The sequence below is a fragment of the Falco rusticolus genome, chromosome 4, assembly GCF_015220075.1.
Source record: "Falco rusticolus isolate bFalRus1 chromosome 4, bFalRus1.pri, whole genome shotgun sequence".
NCBI classification, from domain to species: domain Eukaryota; kingdom Metazoa; phylum Chordata; class Aves; order Falconiformes; family Falconidae; genus Falco; species Falco rusticolus.
The window spans coordinates 58,812,709-58,831,543 of NC_051190.1; positions in this window are offsets into that span (position 1 = coordinate 58,812,709).

The window sequence follows — 18,835 nt, forward strand, 5'->3', positions numbered from 1 at the left end:
AACAGAATGCATGTCTGCGTAGCGTACTTTACACTGGCCTATCTGTCTTGTTTCCACAACAGAGAACAACTTAGAAGGAGAAAAATTGAGCTGTTGTATTGAAATGCAGGAACCTGCATTTTGTACCTGCTGAATGGTTTATTGCATGCTGTTAGTGAAGTTATATGAAGAAGGAAGACTTACCATGTTGCTATGTGTAAACTCTGAGGCTGGTACTCAGTATTGATTTAGTCATTGTCCACAAGAACACTAAGAATTATGCCTGCTGTGGTTGTTACGCTTTCATCGTAAAGCCTTTATTGAGCAGCCTTGGCCAGTAATACTAATGGATGGAGCACTGTTAAGCTCACTGCTCTTGTAGGTCAAATGAAGTCTCAAAATTTAGTAGATGTTCAGTGTGTCCTTTCTTCATCAGTGATTCTGCCCACAGTTTTCCTGGAGCGTGTTGCAACAACTAAATTGTGTGAAAAATCTGGTTCTTCAAATAATGTGGCTTCAAAGACTAGACACATGAGGAACCTGAACTGACAGTTACTGGAGCCATTTGGAGCTATCACATAAGCTGAGACAGGATCTTAACCTGTTCTCCTAACTCTGAGAAGAGACCTGTATTCCAGTCCTGGATATACTTGAAGCAGGGACTTGAGCAGAATTTCTGGTGTCGGCATTGTGTTATCAGCTACTCTATTGTAAATACTGTTTTCCATCAAAGTGTTCAGAGTGTGGGAAAACCACTTGCTAGTGGTTGTAAACTGCAAAACTAATGGGCCAGATAATTGCATAACTGTGTCATCTGGCAATATTAACAAGTGGTTTTAAAAGCTTAAAATTTCCTGTGGATCTAATGAAAACTCCAGGTCAGCAGACCCTGCATAAGTATAGTTGTCTTTGGTTTCATTGGAATCAGATCTCAGTGTAGCTAGGTACCTAATTCATCTTGTAAACATCATTGATTTATTTGCACATAAAAGCTTTCTTGCTTTGAATGTTTTGTTCTCCGTTTTGTCAAAAGTAAGGAGGCATTGACAAAGAGTGGCCAGAAAGGAAGGCTGGTTTTAGCTGAAAAATATATCCACCTGAGGGAGTGGATAATGGAGAAGAATGTAGAAGGTATTTCTAGAGACAGTAGAGTCCATGGGCTTGTAGTTAATTCCTAGGAAAGGTATTGGATCCTAACAATTGTTGATCCTTAGGGAAGCAAGTGGCCTTTTGATGAAAGTGAATATTTGAGTTAGGAAGATCTTAAAAGATACAGATTCTTAATATGTTCTTTTCTGGTTTAACTTTCTAAGGAAATCTTCCTGTTCCACATAATTTTATTCCTTATATACTGGAAAGAGTCTTCTTGTTTCAAAGGACTTTAGAATATGAAATTACAGAATTAATTTTGTAAGGACAGACATTATTAGTCTATTTTCAGAAGCATTTTCCATTAAATTGAAATGTCAGTATTACAGTATATTTATTTAAATGGCCGCTTGTGAGTCATGGTCCTTCCTGACCCTGTTGAATACTGTGGTTATCTGCATATATGAGTGTGTGTGTGCTGTCTAGTACATGTATAAATAATCCTGTAATTACGGCATCAGCATCACCTCTTGATAAAATAGCCACAGCTTTTCCTTCACTACAGACAGCTTGAATGCAAGTAACCCATCTTTAGTCTGTGAGTTTCTTCAATCTTGTGTTGCCTTATGTGGAGAAATTTCAGAGAACAGTCATTATTGTGAATGACATCATTTTTTGGTGGTGTGAAGTGAGACCTCTGGAATTAGTGCAAACAAAAATCAGTAAAAAACGATACAAAATAGCAGTACTGAGGAATTGCTTGATGTTATTCTGCAAAGACATTGTATTTTAGGCATGTGCAGGGTTTAAATTTCTGTCAGCTTCACCTGCTGGGGAATTTATTTTCTCAAGAACAACTTATTAAAATGTAGTTAAGCATCATATGTGAAAAATCATTGTGACTGATAGCCCTTTAAGAGGTTGGCAAAGGGCAGTCTATCATGATGCTTGTAAATCATAAATTTAATATAAATGTGTATCTAGGAGCAGAGACAGGTCTGAGACAGGTAAAAAAATCCATTAATGGACATATGTTAAGTCTAGCAAATTAAAACTCTCAAATGAAATTAGTCTCTGACCTTTCACCACCTTTGGAACATGCTAAAATATTTTAGTGGACAAGTTAATGGCAAGAGTTTTTCTTTCTTCACTGTAGTTTTTATCCTGCCGGTGTTTGAGATATGCCACAGAAGCATAACAAAGGCATTTGTCTATTCTTGGAAGTTGATGATGAACCTTGTAGTCATTCCCATACTTCTTTCAGTGGAGAAGATCATGCACACAGAGAGGAATAAATCTCCTTTATGCTTTCATAGTCTTATGGCTTCATACTTCAGGAGATGAGGTGACCTACTTAGGGAAAAAAAAAAAAAAAGATGGTAAAAGAGAAATAAAGGACAAAGGAGCAATAACCTAGTATGGATTCATGAAGAATTATAGCAGAATAAACTGATAATTTTGGTTTCTGGAGATGTGATTCAGCTTGCTTTCTGCTTGGGGCTCCTCATACCTTAGCTTGCAGAGTTACTCCTGAAAGTGAAAGCATTCAAGGTGTCAAACTGTTCAGATCAGCAGGCAGTATGACAGACTGGACAGAGGATAGGCTTCAGTATTTGGAGGGAGACAGTATTACTCTTAGCTTTGCGACTGATTTTGCTGTGTGTATGTTAGTTCTCTTTCTTTTCTCACCTTCTGTCTGTCTTGCCTCTGAAGACTGTAAGCTCTTCAGAGCCAAAATTGGCTTCTACTGTATGTTTTTATGTTGTCTGGCACACTGAGACTCAGATCACAGTTGGAGTTGCTACATGCTGCTGGAATATAAATAATAAACCTCCTTTTTCTTTCACTAATTCTAACTCTGCATCTTTGGATATTTCCCTAGTAGTGCTCACTTATTTGACAAGATTGCTGAAACGTTTCAGAAAACGCACACTGTCCTTGCTTATCATCAGTTATCCTACTGATGTCAGAACAGAACTCCAGTGAATGCAGCTGAGCTTGGGATGGAGCATTACCAGAAATAAAGTTGAAAAAGTGGTCCCAAATGGCCTTCCAGTAGTGACAGGTGCAGGAATGGTGATGCCTTTCTGTACATGTGATGCAGTTTGTTTTGTGCACATTGAACTGGTGTAAGGAGCAATTGTTTCAGCCACATGCAACATCCTTCTCTTGCTGAAACAGTACTCTCATCACACCACATCTTAATAGCCACAAATATCCCAGGGGATGTGTCCTGTCTTTGCAAGAACAGTCTCACAAAAGCTCTGTACCTTTGAAATCTTGTCGCTCATTGGTTTTGTGCTAGATGCGCTTTGACATAAGCGATCCACTTGCTTCTTTCCCTAGAAGTGCTTCACAGATGCACAGTCACAGTCATGGTTTTGTGTTTCTGTCTTATTTTTCCTATTTCAGTAATTTTATAACCAACTCTGAAAGGCATGTGAGGGTAGAAGTCTGTATTGCCACAATTTTCTTTGAAAATAGGTAGTCTGGTAAGAAAAACACAATTCATAGACCCTTGAAGGGAGGCTGCAGTGTAATGTTTAGTCTTATCAAGCACTAGAGGCCTTATAAAGGAAGAGCTGTTATGAAATGCCTTACCTGCAGGACAAATTTCAGTTGGAGCTGATACCTCATTAGACACTAGAGAATCTAACCATGAGCTATGTCTTCATAGAAAAGTTTGCTTCACTAGTTCTGCTGCTCCACATGTGGGTTTTTTTATCTCCTGCTTTTATCGTCTGCTTTTAGGCCAGTTGTTTGTTATGTGACTGGCAAATAGGAGTACTGCAATTTGCAAGCAGCAGTGCAAAAATCCATTTGCTGTGAATGACCCTCATTGCTATGTACCCATTAGAACATCACCAAAGAAATATGTTAAGGTACGATGGAAGGCTGCAGGAGACAGAAATGCAGCTGAAGCAACATTTTGCTGCACGCGTGATCCCATTGACACAAGTAGGATTGTCTGAAGTTTAAATTAGCATATAACCTGACCTCAGCTGTTTAACATTAAGCGGTAGGGACAAATCTATTTCCATTAATCATGGCAATGCTGGTTGTAAAATGTCTACATTAACTCATTGTGCTAATCGAAGAAAACAAAGGTTGCTGCACTGATTTGAGACAGTAAGAAATAGGAAGGAAATCAGTAAGGAAATAGGCAAAATAAGTGGTATCGAAAGTTGCTTTCATGCAGCCCTTTTTGTGCTGCGTTAGTTTTTTGCATTGCTTTGCTAAAAGGACACCAGTGTGATTCCAGCTGGAAAAGAACAGTGCCCGCTTCATACGGATTTATGGCATTGATATTATATCAGGCCACTGAACTTAAAGGTTCTTCTTCCCTTTTGACATATATAGTAGGTTATTGCTTTTCCTGTGCATATTTGCTTTTCAAACAGTAGGAAGAAATTTGGTTATTGTAGATGGTCAGTTCATTCAGGCTCATAGCATTTCTCAGCTTGTAATGTAGGAGCTTGGGCAGGCAAGCTAAACAATAAAATAGTATTCTGAACTTCTCCCTTTTTTTGGGTCGTCAACGGGAAGCAGGTTTTAGAAAGATTAAAATGTATTTTGTAGTTGTAATTTGCCATATATTTTACTGCATTGTAGTACACTAGTGAGATGACTGGTGGTACTTTGAAATATCTGCGGTACTCATTTGTGCCAGTCATGAAAGATGTGTACAGACAAGGGCATCACAGGTAAAGTTCAGAGTTCAAGAGGAGAGTTCAAGAGAGCCCCATTATATAAATAGAAAAGCCTACTGAAATATCAAAAGACTGCTCATTTAAACAAAATACTGTGGCTGTACTTTCTGTGCAAATAAACAAGAAATGAAACCTGGTTCTTCACATATAAAGAATCCCAGTGATGAATGTAGTATCTCATAAATGTTCTGCTCCCTTAGTCAGTACCTATCTGGGTTTAATTTGCCAGTCTTGGGAGAATTCCATTCTTCTTTCACTACACAGAGGCCTAATGTCTGGAGACTGAAAAGACTTCCTTTGGTTTTAGTGGACTTTGGATCAAGCCTGGGTTCCAGCTTCAGCCTGTCAAGAGTTGGGAAGCCCTGCATGTCTCCTGTGTGGACTGGGGTTCCAAACTTTGCCATGCCAGGGCTTTCTCTATGTTTGTATGTGTGTCCCAACATATTGATAAGCACTGACATATTTGCTAGCATTTTCAAAAGTGAATCTGGAGTGCTGGAAGTTAGCTTCTCTCTCCAGTCATGTCTGGGTGTGGATGAAGGTGAGCTGCTTGAACTTCATCTACAGCAATATGGAGGTCTTGAGGGTAGGAGGAGGAAGCAGGTATTACCTGTACGTCAGAAAGAAAGATTTGCACCTAATCCCCTTTGGACAATGCCTGCTGGCCTTTCTTCTCAGCTGCCTTGTCTATGCCTGGTTCATCTACGGCCAGATTATTGACATACTGTCGCAGGCCAGCTGTGGAGATGCACAGATTTTTCTTCTGAGGGAAACATTTGGATTGACGTGGCAAGCTCAGGATCTCCACTGGCCACTTGTAGGTCGTGGGTGGTGCATAAGATGCCAATTTTGATCTATTGTGCCTGGAGCTTGTCCAGCATGAGAATCATGCTTGCATCATCAAGCTGAGATCAGAAGGGCACTTGACCCATATGCCCATTAAAAGCTAAAGCTATTAGCAGAGTGTTCTCCAGGACTCTGGAATGTGTTTCTAATCACAGATCTGAAATAGCCCATATTTAAAGAATTGGAGTATGTTGCAGAAGGCAGAGGTCTTTGGTTTTCTTCCTCTTGCACTGAAGCAAGTGATAGCTGTGAAAGTGGCTGGGTGACTGGGTTTCTGTAAAACTGATTATTTTAGAGCTGTTGAAATTTTATTGAGTAGTTAATAATGTTAGGGCACTGAGGCTGGTGGAGAGGCAAATTTGTTAATAATTTTAAAACTAAATAAACAAATAAGTTGTCATAGCACCTGCAGTTATTTCCATTCAGTTCTTTATGAATTACCTTTTCCTCTAGAACTCCCCTTTGCTCAGTGCGGCAGGCAAAAATGCATCTCATTGATTTAGTTACATGATTTTAAGGAATGGATGTGAATCATTCCATACTTTCTCAGCTCACCAGTAAACCTAGAAATAGGAAAGTAGCTGGGCACAGATACACTGCTTCTATACTCCTGCCTTCCCGTACTATGCTGCCCTGGATTGCAGAGCCCTCTGGCCATCCTGTGTGGAGAGACAGTCTGGAAGCAAGAGCATATGGTGCTGCTTGTGCCAGGGAAGCAAAAGAAGTTGGCATTGCGTGCTATTGGCTACATAGTCTGCTCTTCTGCTGCCTAAAGACCCAGAGTCTCAGAGAAGAAAGGGGAAGCCTGCCTCTCCTCTGCCCTTGTACTGGCACATGGTAAATCAGAATTGCTGTATGTAAAGGTGAAGTACAGGTATCTTCCTCTGCTATGTCCTGAAGCTTAGCAGAGCTCTGAAAGAGATATGTAAATGGCAGACTATGATGGTCAGTGTTTCTTTACACACAGCATCATGTATGTAGCTCTTTGCCCAACAAACAGCTTTCTCTGGGGTACCCAAACACCAGCTCAGAAGCAAAATGTCTCAAAGCAGAACATAAATAAGCACTCATGCCTAAACAGGAGGTGTTATTTCAGGCCTTTCCATAAACTTGATGGGAACCAGGCAACTTCAATACTCAAAAAGCTCAACCTTGAAATGCAGTGCTTTTGCAAAGGATATTCTAGCATAGACCAACCCTTTTTAAGAGTAAGGAAGACCTTCCCTCTTTGTACTTGAGCTAGGAGGGAACGAGTTGTGCAGACTAGGAACTGCCTGCCTGCAGTGTTTGGCCAGGGCTGTGTTTACGAGAAGGGTATGTGCATGCCATGAAGATGCACATCTGGTGATTGGGCTTAGGAAGCAAGGAGCTGTGTGTAGTGACAAGCTTGGCGAGAGCTGTCTGTGTCCTAGGGAAGAGGTGCTTGGGGAAAATCCCTCCAGAGCATGGAAAGATGTCTTCTAGAGAGAAATGAAGTAGGGTACTAGGCTGGGATAGCATGAAAGGAAAGATGAGTTTTTCAGCTGCTTTTTCTAGGGGTCCTGAATTAAAACACAGGGTTGTTGATAAGTCTTAATTCTGCTTTACATGTTTTTCACTCCCCATGAGGTGCTAGAGAAGTTACTAAGTATTGAGAAGTACTCAAGCTTTATCCTTAACAGGAAAAAGAATGATAGACCTGGAGAAAACAAGGAGTGAAAGAAGGATTGTAGATCCTCACAGAGTAAGGAGGAGGGTGCTAGTTTGAGGTGATTGTTCAGCGTGTTACCACCGTAACATAGAGCTGTAGCCCTGATCATGCAAAGTTTTCTGTGGAGACTGAATAACATTTCTTACAGGACTGGACCATGTAATCACATTATTAGGATCACCCTTTTCTAAGGATGAGCATTTCCAACTTCAGGTGCAATCCTGCTGTTACTGAACTCGGTGGAGAGCTTTGCAGGTGCTTTGCTGATGCAGGATAGATGCTTAAGTAAAGAATATAATGCGCGAACACACACGTTTTCCTGCAAAGATTGGGTAGCAGATTGTAGTTCTGGAGTGTGTTCTAGCTTCTTGCTTCCCCTCCCATCCAGCTGTTAATTAATCTTCTGGTTTAGATCTTCAGGGAGGAATTATTTATCTTTTGCTATTGTGTTTCAGTGAAACATTAACAATCTCTTATTAATTGCCTGTGCTAATTATCTCAACAGTAGCAGTATTCCTGCTCATCTAGTGAAGCCATGAAGGGACAATATGGAGCAGGAATAAAGAAATCACTTTGTTGTTTCCTTTCTATGCACATTGCACAGGAGCAAAAGCACAGTGGGTCCTGACCTTGCTACACACAAAATGTGGTTCAGAAGACCTCCCTGTAGGAGGGCAGATACTCTGAAATGCTTCTGTGGAGAAGTTTGGGGTGTTTTGCAGTATGCCATAATTCAGTGTTTACACAGCTGTCACTCTCTCCTGTGTACCTTGACACAAAGCAACCACATGCTCCTTGGAATGAAATATTTCATCCCAAAAATCTGAATGTTTTAAAAACATTTGTGCATAGCAAACCACGGTGGTTTGATATGAGTGACAAGCGTTCCTCATTTATAACGAGTGCTTACAGACATTTTGCTATGATACCTGTTATTTACAGAAGGAAAATTAGAAATGTTACCCAGCATGTTACTGGTATAATTAAACTGACTGAAATATAAAGTACAGTGTGCAATAAATAATAAGATTATTGAAAAAGTTAAGGGCTGCTAACACATCTAATAAAAAAAGATTTTGCAATGGCAGACTTAATAAATATGCCTTTTCTGTAGTGCCGTTTTCCACAAAACATAAATCCTTTTTGTTGAATAAGATGACTGAAAGAAGGCACAGAGTTATGGAAATACATGACGGATGAAGAGAAGGTGATATGAGTTATTCTAATGTAAAAGGCTGTCTCATATCTCTAATACTGACCTTTTCCCAGTGAAATACATTTACAGAGTTACATGTTCCTTGTTAATAATTTCAACTACTCTGGTCTTTGAGTTCACAACTCTTAGCTTGAATATGTATTTTAAAGTAACTGTGACTGTTTTCTGAGAGACAAAAGAGTCTGATCATTTTTCATATGTAGACGTAACTAGGACAAATGTCTGTCCTTGGCATCCAGGTGCTTTCCTACCATTAATCTTCACAGCCCCTTCTGGGTAGGTGGAGGTTATTATGCAGACATTTTATTCCAGGGGTAATTGAAACAGAATCAAAGCAACTTGCCCAAAATTTAATCCTGGTCTGACTAAAATTAATAGGAGGTAAATGTATCACTTTGCTGGAGGCATAATTTCCCACATAGTAAAGATGCAAATCAACAATCAGGAGGTCTTGTCCATGCATCTGACAGCCAAATCACTTGGCTGTGGCCTGTTTACTGACTCTCTCTATATGTGTAGGCCAGGCTGGAACTCCATACAAACCTCTGTGAGATGGGCTCATGCTTTAAGTGAGGCCAAGACAGTATTCTACCTTCTTCTATTTTTGTCTTCGAAAAAAAGTCCCGACAGCAGTTTTTTTAACTTGTAAAAATTATACATATCTTTTATTTTGCTCACTGGAAATGTTCATCTGGTATTTGTGACCTTGTTATAGGGAAGTGGGTAGGTCTTGTGCTAATGTTAATGATGTGTAAAGGTATTTAAAATATTACCATTCTCAGAGGAATAATCAGGACACTGTCTGCGAAGTAATGAAAATTTAAAAATAACTAGTTGAACAATGCAATGTAGAAATGAATAGGCTGTAGAAAAGCACACATAGTGTCAAGATTGTCTGTCTATTTCTAACACACTTTTTATAAAGAAAGGGAATATTGACATTAATTTCAGATGCCCTAATAAAACAGTGTCTTGCTACATAGGCTCAGGGTTTACTCCTCTCTCTGTAAAGCATCTACAGTAGCTTTTGCTCTGTTTTTCTGATGCTGAGTATTGCAATATAGGGGCCAAATGAGAGCTAAGGCCAAAGAAGTGTGTTCTTCATATCATTTGCAGAATGAATTTCTGGCTCTTACACACCTCTCCTTGATACATTCACCCTCATCTCATTGCTTTCCCTTTGGTGTCTTTTGCTATGAAAGTGAGGCGCAAGCATTTGTTGGGTTGTGTGTATGTACTCTGTAACAATGTTTGTTGGGGTTAAATTCAATCTTTAAAAATTGGGTCAGTTCCTTATCTATGTGAGTACAGTCCTGGGAAGTGCATATTGTGGATCGTGGGTGGTATCGATTTCAGCAGCAGCAGCAATTCAGCTGTTGAACAGTCACTGAAGGGATAGGACATGGGAGGAGGGTGAGACTGCCTCTCATTGCAAAGGACTATTCCTAGTACTCACCTGTTCATAGATTATATTCACCCTTGCAGCAAGGCAGTCTTACTCTTCCAGCTGATTGCAGTACATTGACTTCAGGCCCAAGGTCCAGATAATTATCATGTTTTTCAATAGTTTTAGAAAGCCTTTCAACCTACCATGTTCTACTGGGCACCCAGCAAAGAGATTAGAGCTGAGAAACTCGGGTTTCAAGGCTTCAAAAACTTTGCTGCTCTGAGTTGGGTTGGGAAATAGATCTTGGAAATGTCTGCTCTGTAGCAAGCCAAAGAATAAAATCAGTTTGGGTCAACTAAAATTTTTTATTTTTATTTCCGACTTTTTTTTTTGGCCATACTTCATCAGCATTTCAGAATCACTTCATTTTTGGAAATAAATGTGTGTTATTTTCAGTCTGAAAGTGGTCCATTTATATCTTCTAACCTTAAGAAATAAATCCCTCTCCACAAATGTCTTTGAACTGGGAATTTTCTTTTAAACCAGCTCTTTTTCTGCCAGCAGTTTTAACTTTGGTGGATCAGTGTTTTCCAAGAGTATCACCAAATAGTCCCTGATCAGCTCTCTTGACTGTCTGATAAGAGTCAAATAAAAGAACTAGAATTGAACATGCTTTCTAAACGAGAGCTCATTTTATGTGCAGTCACTATGCTTTCACAGATGTAGTGATTTCATAAGTTTCTTTTAACTTCATTATTGTCTGTTCTTTTTTTTTTTTTTTGTGGCTTTATATCCTCTTGAGAAAATAGCATTTTTTATGATAAAAGGGAGGCTCCACAAAATAGCAGAATCATAGATAATGTTTGACTCAGACTCTCCATTTAGGTTGCTGTGGCTTTTTTGAACCATTTTCTATTGTATTTTGGTATTGCTTTGTGTTTTACTGACTATTCAATATATTTCCCACAGAGACTAGTTCTGTGTGTTTCCTGTAGTGAAGACTATCAAATGGACTATAATCCTGTAATAGTTTATAGCAAAATCAATTTGATATGCCTTGGAAAACATTTGCTTGTACTACAGTCAAAGGAAATGTGTGCAGAGCTGAGAATTTATACTTGTAATGAATTTTTTGAAGTTTGAAATGCATGTGCTTGCATAATTGAGAGTCCTCTTTTGTTCTACTTAATTTTTCCTTTTTCCACCTCTTTTTAAGGAGAATCCTATTTTATCATCTTAATTAGTTATGAAGGTTTTAAGATTTAAACCTCTGTTTCGGAACAAGACCTCCTGTTCAGCTGTATTTTGTGTGAATTTAGCTCCAAATGTTTCAAGTGCCTCCATGGAAGTAATTAGGTGAATTATTGCCGTGTAGCTCTGTGTACAGTACCTGCCTGGTAGCACATCTTTGAGTTAATATTTAAGAACTACTGCAGCACCCTCAAGTGGTGATGCTGATCTGTATTTACAGGTTTTTTCTTCAAATGTTTATTTCTAGGGTTGTGAATCATTTTAATGTTTTGGGCTGACCTGCTCAGATATTGTCAGACCCTGCAGTCCTCACTCAAGTAAAGCTCCCACTGAATACAATTAATCACACTGGAATCTGAACAACAGACTCAGGAAAGTTTTCCTTGGATTGTCAAATGATTTTATGGAGGGCATAAAACATTCTCTGTGCTCGCAGTAGCTCTGACTTTTCTGTCAGTTGGGCTGGAATAAATAACCTGAGAACCCTACAGAAAGAGAAACCAGCACGTTAGGGTTTTTCTCAGGACTGCAGTTGCAAACATAGAACAACTGTGGCATAAGAAATACAATTGCTTCAGCACATACATACACACCAGTGACATCTGTAGTAATGACTTCGGAAGAATGCTGTTTCTCAGGGAAGTTTTACTATCTGTGTAGTGTAGTCCTCTGACTTCAGCTTTTTTTCTGTTAGCTGCCTATTTTATGCAAGCAGCTGTGTACTGGACCAGATGAATGGTCCTGATTGGGGGCCTGTTGTTTCCAAATTTAGCAAGTGGCATCTCTTCTGATGCTCCACCTCCTTCCAATTCGGCTGAGCTTTCCCACTGCTTGACATAAAGAGAGTTTGTTACTCTGTGGAATACACAGCCATAGGATGAAGTCTGTGCACTCTTCTGCCCCCATTACAGACTTGCATGAACAAATCACTTAGCTCTGCTGGTCTCATCTGTAAAACACCAACAAGGAGTTCTATTTCAGAAGTTTACTGTAAGTCTTAATGGATGTTGTCTCCACTTTAAGGGCCTTAAGTGAAAACAGATATCAAAATACTTGCTCTCTTGTCACTTATAATAATGTGTGCTGGGCAGAGGGCACAGACTGGCGGGAGTGGAACTGCTCCCTTGCCACCAGTACTGCTTTGTGCCATATGTGCTAATGCTGCAGTTTAGCAGAATGGCACAGCTGCTTGTTTACCACTGCAACTTCTACCAGGTCTGGCATGTTTTCTTTATCAAACTCAGAGAACAGGCTTGACAAGCACTATAAACAAAACAATTTTATTTCTGAAGGGTAGAAGATGATCCAGACTTTTATTTATAAAATTGTATTCATCCCAATGAATTATCTTCAGCTTATTATTAAGAATTGATTAGTAATTATTAAGAAGATTTGAATTTTTTTTTCTTTTTGCCCTGTCTCCCAGTTATTTGACATAGGAAATAGAAATCACTATCATTTTAGGCTTTGTCCTCATGTCATTCCCTCTTTTTTGCCTCTTTCCATAAAAGACTTATTTAAAGTGTGCCATCTAGGTTGTCATGCGTATAGCAGACTGCATTGTGTTCACAGGAAAAGCATGTCAGTAGAGGGCAGGGTCCAACAGTAGTGAGTTTCCAAAGGTATCTGATAAAAAAATGACAACTATTTTCTAATATGAACTAGATAATAGGCAAAAAATATGTGCGATGGAGCATATTTAATATAATGTCTGTGCCTTCATCTTAAAGGCCTGCTGTCAGCTTAGAAATCACACTGTGAACATATCAGTATCTTTTTTATTTTTTCTATAGAAAGGCCCTATCGGTAACACAAAAGAAAGAGAAAGAGATTACTTTGTAAACTTGCCTTAGGCTGCTCCAAAAATAAGTAGAAAGGTGCAATCAGACCTCTCCCACCATGACTGCAGTACTAAGCTGGGATATGCTAGCAGTCTACACTGCAGCTGACCCACAAACCTACTTTAAAACATTTTGGAGCACATGTGGGGCTTGCAAGGTGGCAGGATGTGTGGCTTCTACTGTCTCTTAAATTAGGTGGCATGGCTAGAGAATTGCCCATGGTGGAGAGAGGAGCTCAAGTTCTGCATGAGAATCCCAGTCAACCATCAGTCATGAGAACAGGGAGTTCCTCAGACGTGGGTCATATGCTCAACACACAGGTACATTACAGTTAAAGCTGTGCTCCTCTACAGCTCTCTGGGAAAAGCAGGCCAAAGATGAAATCATTGCCTGTGTATTTATTTAGAAATAGGCCTTGGTGAGTGTTCTGAAAGTAACACTATTTTGGGCTTAAAAGACCAGCAAATTCCAAAGGTTTGAGCCCCTTGCAAGTGTTTTCTTTCCTTTTTTGTAGAATCAGAGAATCATTTAGGTTGAAAAAGACTTTTAAGATCATTGAGTCCAACCATTAACCCAGCACTGCTAAGTCCACCCCTAAACTATGTCCCTAAGCACCACAGCCACACATTTTTTAAATACCTCCAGGGATGGTGACTCAACCATGTCCCTGGGCAGCCTGTTCCAATGCTCAATAACCCTTTCAGTGAAGAAATTTTTCCTAATATCCAACCTAAAACTCCCCTGGTGCAACTTAAAGCCTTTTCCTCTCATCCTATTGCTTGTAACTTGGGAGAAGAGACTGACAGCCACATCACTACAACCTCCTTTAAGGTAGTTGTAGAGAGCAATAAGGTCTCCTGAGCTTCCTCCTCTCCAAGCTAAAACACCCCACTTCCCTGAACTCAGAAGACTTGTGCTCTGGACCCTTCACCAGCTGCGTTGCCCTTCTCTGGACAAGCTCCAGCACCTCAATGTCTTTCTTGAAGTGAGGGGCCCAAAACTGAACACAGTAGTTGGGGTGCAGCCTCACCAGCGCCAAGCACATTGAGATAATCACTTCCCTTGTCCTGCTGGGCACGCTATTTCTGATACAACCCAGGTTGTACTACTTTCTTGCAAATTCTGTGACACAAAGAAAGCTCTGTGTGTTTGAAGATGAGGCAGATGCCTTTGGTAGGAAAATCCCAGGTCCTTTAGATTCTTGCAAGTGCAGTGTGACGTCTGAAATTCTAGCCAAAACACATTTTTTTCCCCTCTTTGAGGTGACTGTCCCACTTTCTGTTTATGTCATCTCTGTTATCCAGCAAACGTTTCCACCTCTGACAAGTTGTTGCCTGCATTTGTCGTAATGTCAGTGTTGCATGTGCTTTATCTTGAAGAACCTGTACATTTCTAGATGACACAACTAGGCCATGCTAATTGGTTTTGAGGTGTCACACCCTTCCAAAAATAACAAGCAATACCAATACAAGGATATGGTCCTCTGAATGGAGATACTCTTTTCTCAGTAGAGGATATTTTCAAGAAATTTGTTATCCCCAGAATCAGTAGTGAATTCTGGTTTACTGAGTTACTGGATAGGCAAAGACATACTTAAATTGGTGAATAATGGCTAGAATAAACAATTCCCGCTGGAAAATGGTAAGCTTTGTTCAATCTCATGAAATTGGAGAAGGTTTTAGTGTGGTTATTTGTATGAAATCATTCAGAATGTAGTGTTGAGAAACAATTTAGTGATTATCAAGAACATTAAATTCCAGATAAATGGTGGTGCTGTTTCTGTCCGCTCATTGCTGCTAGTGTTCCTGGGGGGAGGCATCAACTGGCATAGCAAGTGGTGTTTCTTCAGAAATTGTTACTGCCTTAAGTCTTGGTGGCTTCATTTTTTCAATAACTGCTTTCAGTGTTGGTGCCTTTACAAAATGCATCTCTGGCTGTGTTGCTGAATTCTTGTTGATGTCACTGTTGCAGAAGCTGTGATGGACTCAAAGGTTGGTTCTTTGAGCCCTGTTGTGACATTTTTAGCTGCCTAGTTGCTGCTTGCCTGCTTTGTGGAAAAAAGAGGATCTGAATACTGCTGTGTGCTTGTGTAACTTGGAGGGAATTAGATTATTTTTCTCTGGAAGAGCAAATCAGACTTCTTTCAGAGATTTGAAATTATCAGTTGCAGTCAAAGTTTCACAGGATTGTCTTTGTCACAGTCATATTCAGATCATGATGAAGCAGCTTGTATTCTCTTGGTTAGCCGAGTCCTGGATTGCATTTATCTTTGTGGTGAAATTATTGAACATCCCTAAACTTAATTTTCACCCTTTCTTTAGTTTGATTCACTTGACATGCTTTTAAGATTTCTTGGCATATGCAAATAATTACGCATATAGATCTACCTCTAAGTAGAATGGACTAGAAATATGCATGTCTTGTTTCACAAAGCTTTGCGCTTATTTATTTTTTAAAGGTATTACTTAGTAAGCCAGTAAGATCTATATCGGCTTAACTAGCAACTAGGAATCAAATGCCCCTAAATTTAGGTGCATACAGTGAATACATCAAGATGCATGTGAATATCTACTGGAATTTTCCAAAGCAGCAGCTCATATTGATTACACCATTACTGATCTGATTTTGATAATTCCTATGTGTATTCCACTACCTCACATCACATCACTAAATAGCTTTGCAAACCTGACCTTAGTCCCTCTGTTTGACGTACTTCAAAAGAGTGCAGTAAGGTTAAAAGGAAGCACATATGTTGATGAGTTAAATCAGGGCACATCCTAAGAGGTACTTAAAATGAAAATTTCTCTTTGGTTGGCTTGTTTGCTGATCCTAAATAACTGTTCTCATAAACCTCTGTTAAATCGGTAAGGACATAATTTATTAATCTCCTATCAGTATTCCATTCTTGTCCTTGTGTCTCCCACTTCTTGAAAAATGAATACACTGTTTGGACAGCCATTTATAATCCTATATATTTGCTGCTACATAATGGCAGTTGACCAAAAGCATTAACAAACCTTCAAAATAGCTTCCAAGAGCCTCAGTCGTTTTAGACTTTTATGTTATTAAGACAGGTGGATTGAATAAATGGGGTAATTTTTACTTAGAAAACTATGAGTGATCTGGTAGGCTTTTTTTCTAATCAATTTATGAAGACAAACGGGTGTGAAAGAATATGCACCAGCACTAATAGGGAAGTAGCACAAACATCTACAAATTCAAATTAGTGCCAAATTTAAAAAGGAATTATTTAATTTTAGGTGATTTCAGGGGACTTCAGACAGCTAATCTAGAACTGTGTTCCATAAAGTCCCTGCTTAAAGTCCACTAACTCCAGATGACTGGAACTCATTAGATGCTTTTCTGTTCAGTCTGAAAACTTTCTGAATTACCTGTAGTGGCAGTTCTGTACATTCAAATCTGCCCTGAGAAGACACATCTCAAGACAGCTCCTCACCTGTCTGTAGTCCTGATGGGAGACAGAAACTGGACTGAATTGTACCTACAACCTTCAAGATTCCCTGATCCAGTATTTATTCCTAGAGAATATCCAACATGCACCCTCACAGGGTGGGTTTTTTTTACAAACCTCCATCATTGCTCTTTTCTTTGTAAAAGCCTGCAGGAAAAGAATATTTGAACATGCTGAAGCTGTGCCAAACTGGTGGAAGAAATCTATGGCTGTTAGGGCCAGAATGAGAACAACAGAGTGGAAGAATATCTTGTTAGCCTGATGGTAACTGGCCTTTTTGAGATGTCCATCTCCCTATGTATGCTTTTTTTTTTTAATTCCTTTTTCTCTCCAGAGTTTTCCTTCAGCTGTGGGGTTCCAAACCCTAAACTTGTGTTGTCATTACATCCCCATGGTCTTTTATTAGATGTAGGTTTTAGTTGTCTTCCAAGCGACCAGACAGCTGTGAATTTAGTGCCAGCTAGTCCAAGGAGTCACAGATCTGTTTAAAAAAAAAAAATCTCTGTTTTATAAAGAAGTCGTCTTTAAATGAAAGTATTTTGTCTTGTCTGCTCCCTTTGAAATCTGTGCCATGCATTTGAAATGCTGACTGGTTAAATCCCTTCAGTTTCTCTAAGATTCTGCATGCACAAGTTCTTTTCAGCAAGTGGAAATTCAGAATTTCTCCAAGGTATGCTGCTTCTGTGTGCTACCAATTTATAGTGCTGAATTCGAGAGGAATTGTATTGGCTTCTCCCAACACGGGCAATTAAGGATGTGCAGATGTGGCTCAGGCACTTAAGATGGAGCAGGAACCTTGTGCATCCCTTTCACATAGAGAGCTGAGCGTAATCTCCTTGCCTCAAGACAAGAGTCCATCTGAGGTAGCTGACTGAAGTGTCAGTGGATACTATTGCAAGATGGTTACTTTTTTGATAGACCTGCAACAGCCTGCTTTGCCTTTCTAAAAAAAAAAAAAACAATAACATATTTCCTTTTCTTACTGAAGACCCCCTTGAGAGATCATATTAATCAGGCAAACTGGTTGTTGTCATGGCATATCTGACTTGAGCATCAAATACCGGCAATTTACAAAGCAGAGAAGAATATGCACAGTGGAGACCAGTTCAGCAACATTAGCCGAGTCTTGCATGGCTGCCAACAGCTCTTGGCATCTGAAGAAAAATTTATTTATCTGTAACTTTAATGCTTAACTTCCTGGGTTTTTTTTGAAGACATGGAATTGGGATCTCATCCTAATGCCTCTCAGATAAAGCTTCCAAAGACGGAATACTAATTAAGGCAAGAAAGACAGTATTCAGTGCAAATTTCCTATTTCAATGTATGGCCATACTAGGTATGGTGGTAGACCGGGACCCCAGTGTGGGGTGCAGCTGTACAAACACGTGTACATCTGCACCTTCTTTTACATAGGCTTTGCACTTACCTTTTCTAGCAGCAAACTTGTACAACCATTGATCCTGAGCACGCTCCTCTGTGGGTTTTTTTACTGCCTTTCATCACCCCCTGCACCAGTTGCAAAATCATAAAAAATCATATGGGAAAGACCTTCTTGGTCGTGTGGTTTATCTTTTTTGCCAATTTGGCAGGATTATGCCTCACAGCACATTTTCTAGTGCCTCATACAGGCTATTTATAAATGTCCTCAGCATTAGGACTTTCACCAATTTCCTTTGGAAACAGTCCTTCTCACACTACCAGGAAGTACTTGCTGATATTCAGCCGTGTTCTCGATTTCATTTAATTAGACCTAGGTGTGTATCAGGACTCTTGGTGGATAAAATCAGCCGTCTACTGACCACTGAGCAAACATTTATCCACCAGGTGTTGGAAGTACCCTCTGGAGCAGCTGGTCTCCCTGGCTTTGAAAATCCTCTCACCATGTGGCTCCAATTAACCTTGTACTGCTCCAGCCTGTCTCCTCGCTCTTCAGGTGTGTTGGTGCTTTCCATCTCTGCCAGTTTTGGTCCATTTCTTCTCTGCCTCTTTGACCTCACTTGCCTTCATCTCCTTTCTCGCTCAACCCTCCTGGTACTTCACTGTGTCCCTGCCTTTTCTATGTGCTTTTGGTTTCTTTCTTTGCTGCTCCCTCTGGCTCCATCTCTTCCCCTGAAGAGCCTTTTCTTCCAGCCTACTTTCTTTTTTTCCCCAAATTTTTTATCCTGTAAAGCCACTTTTGCCTACTGTTCCCAGTACTTGAGTAGCAGTGTTTTCCCCACAAAAAGCCCTCATTCAACCACTTGTGGAAGACTGAATTATTCTTGCAGTGCCCATAAAACTGATTTTTCCAATGCTTCTTTTAGTCCAGCCTGGAAAGCTAGACAGTTTGTTTGTTTAGGGATTTGGGTTTCTTT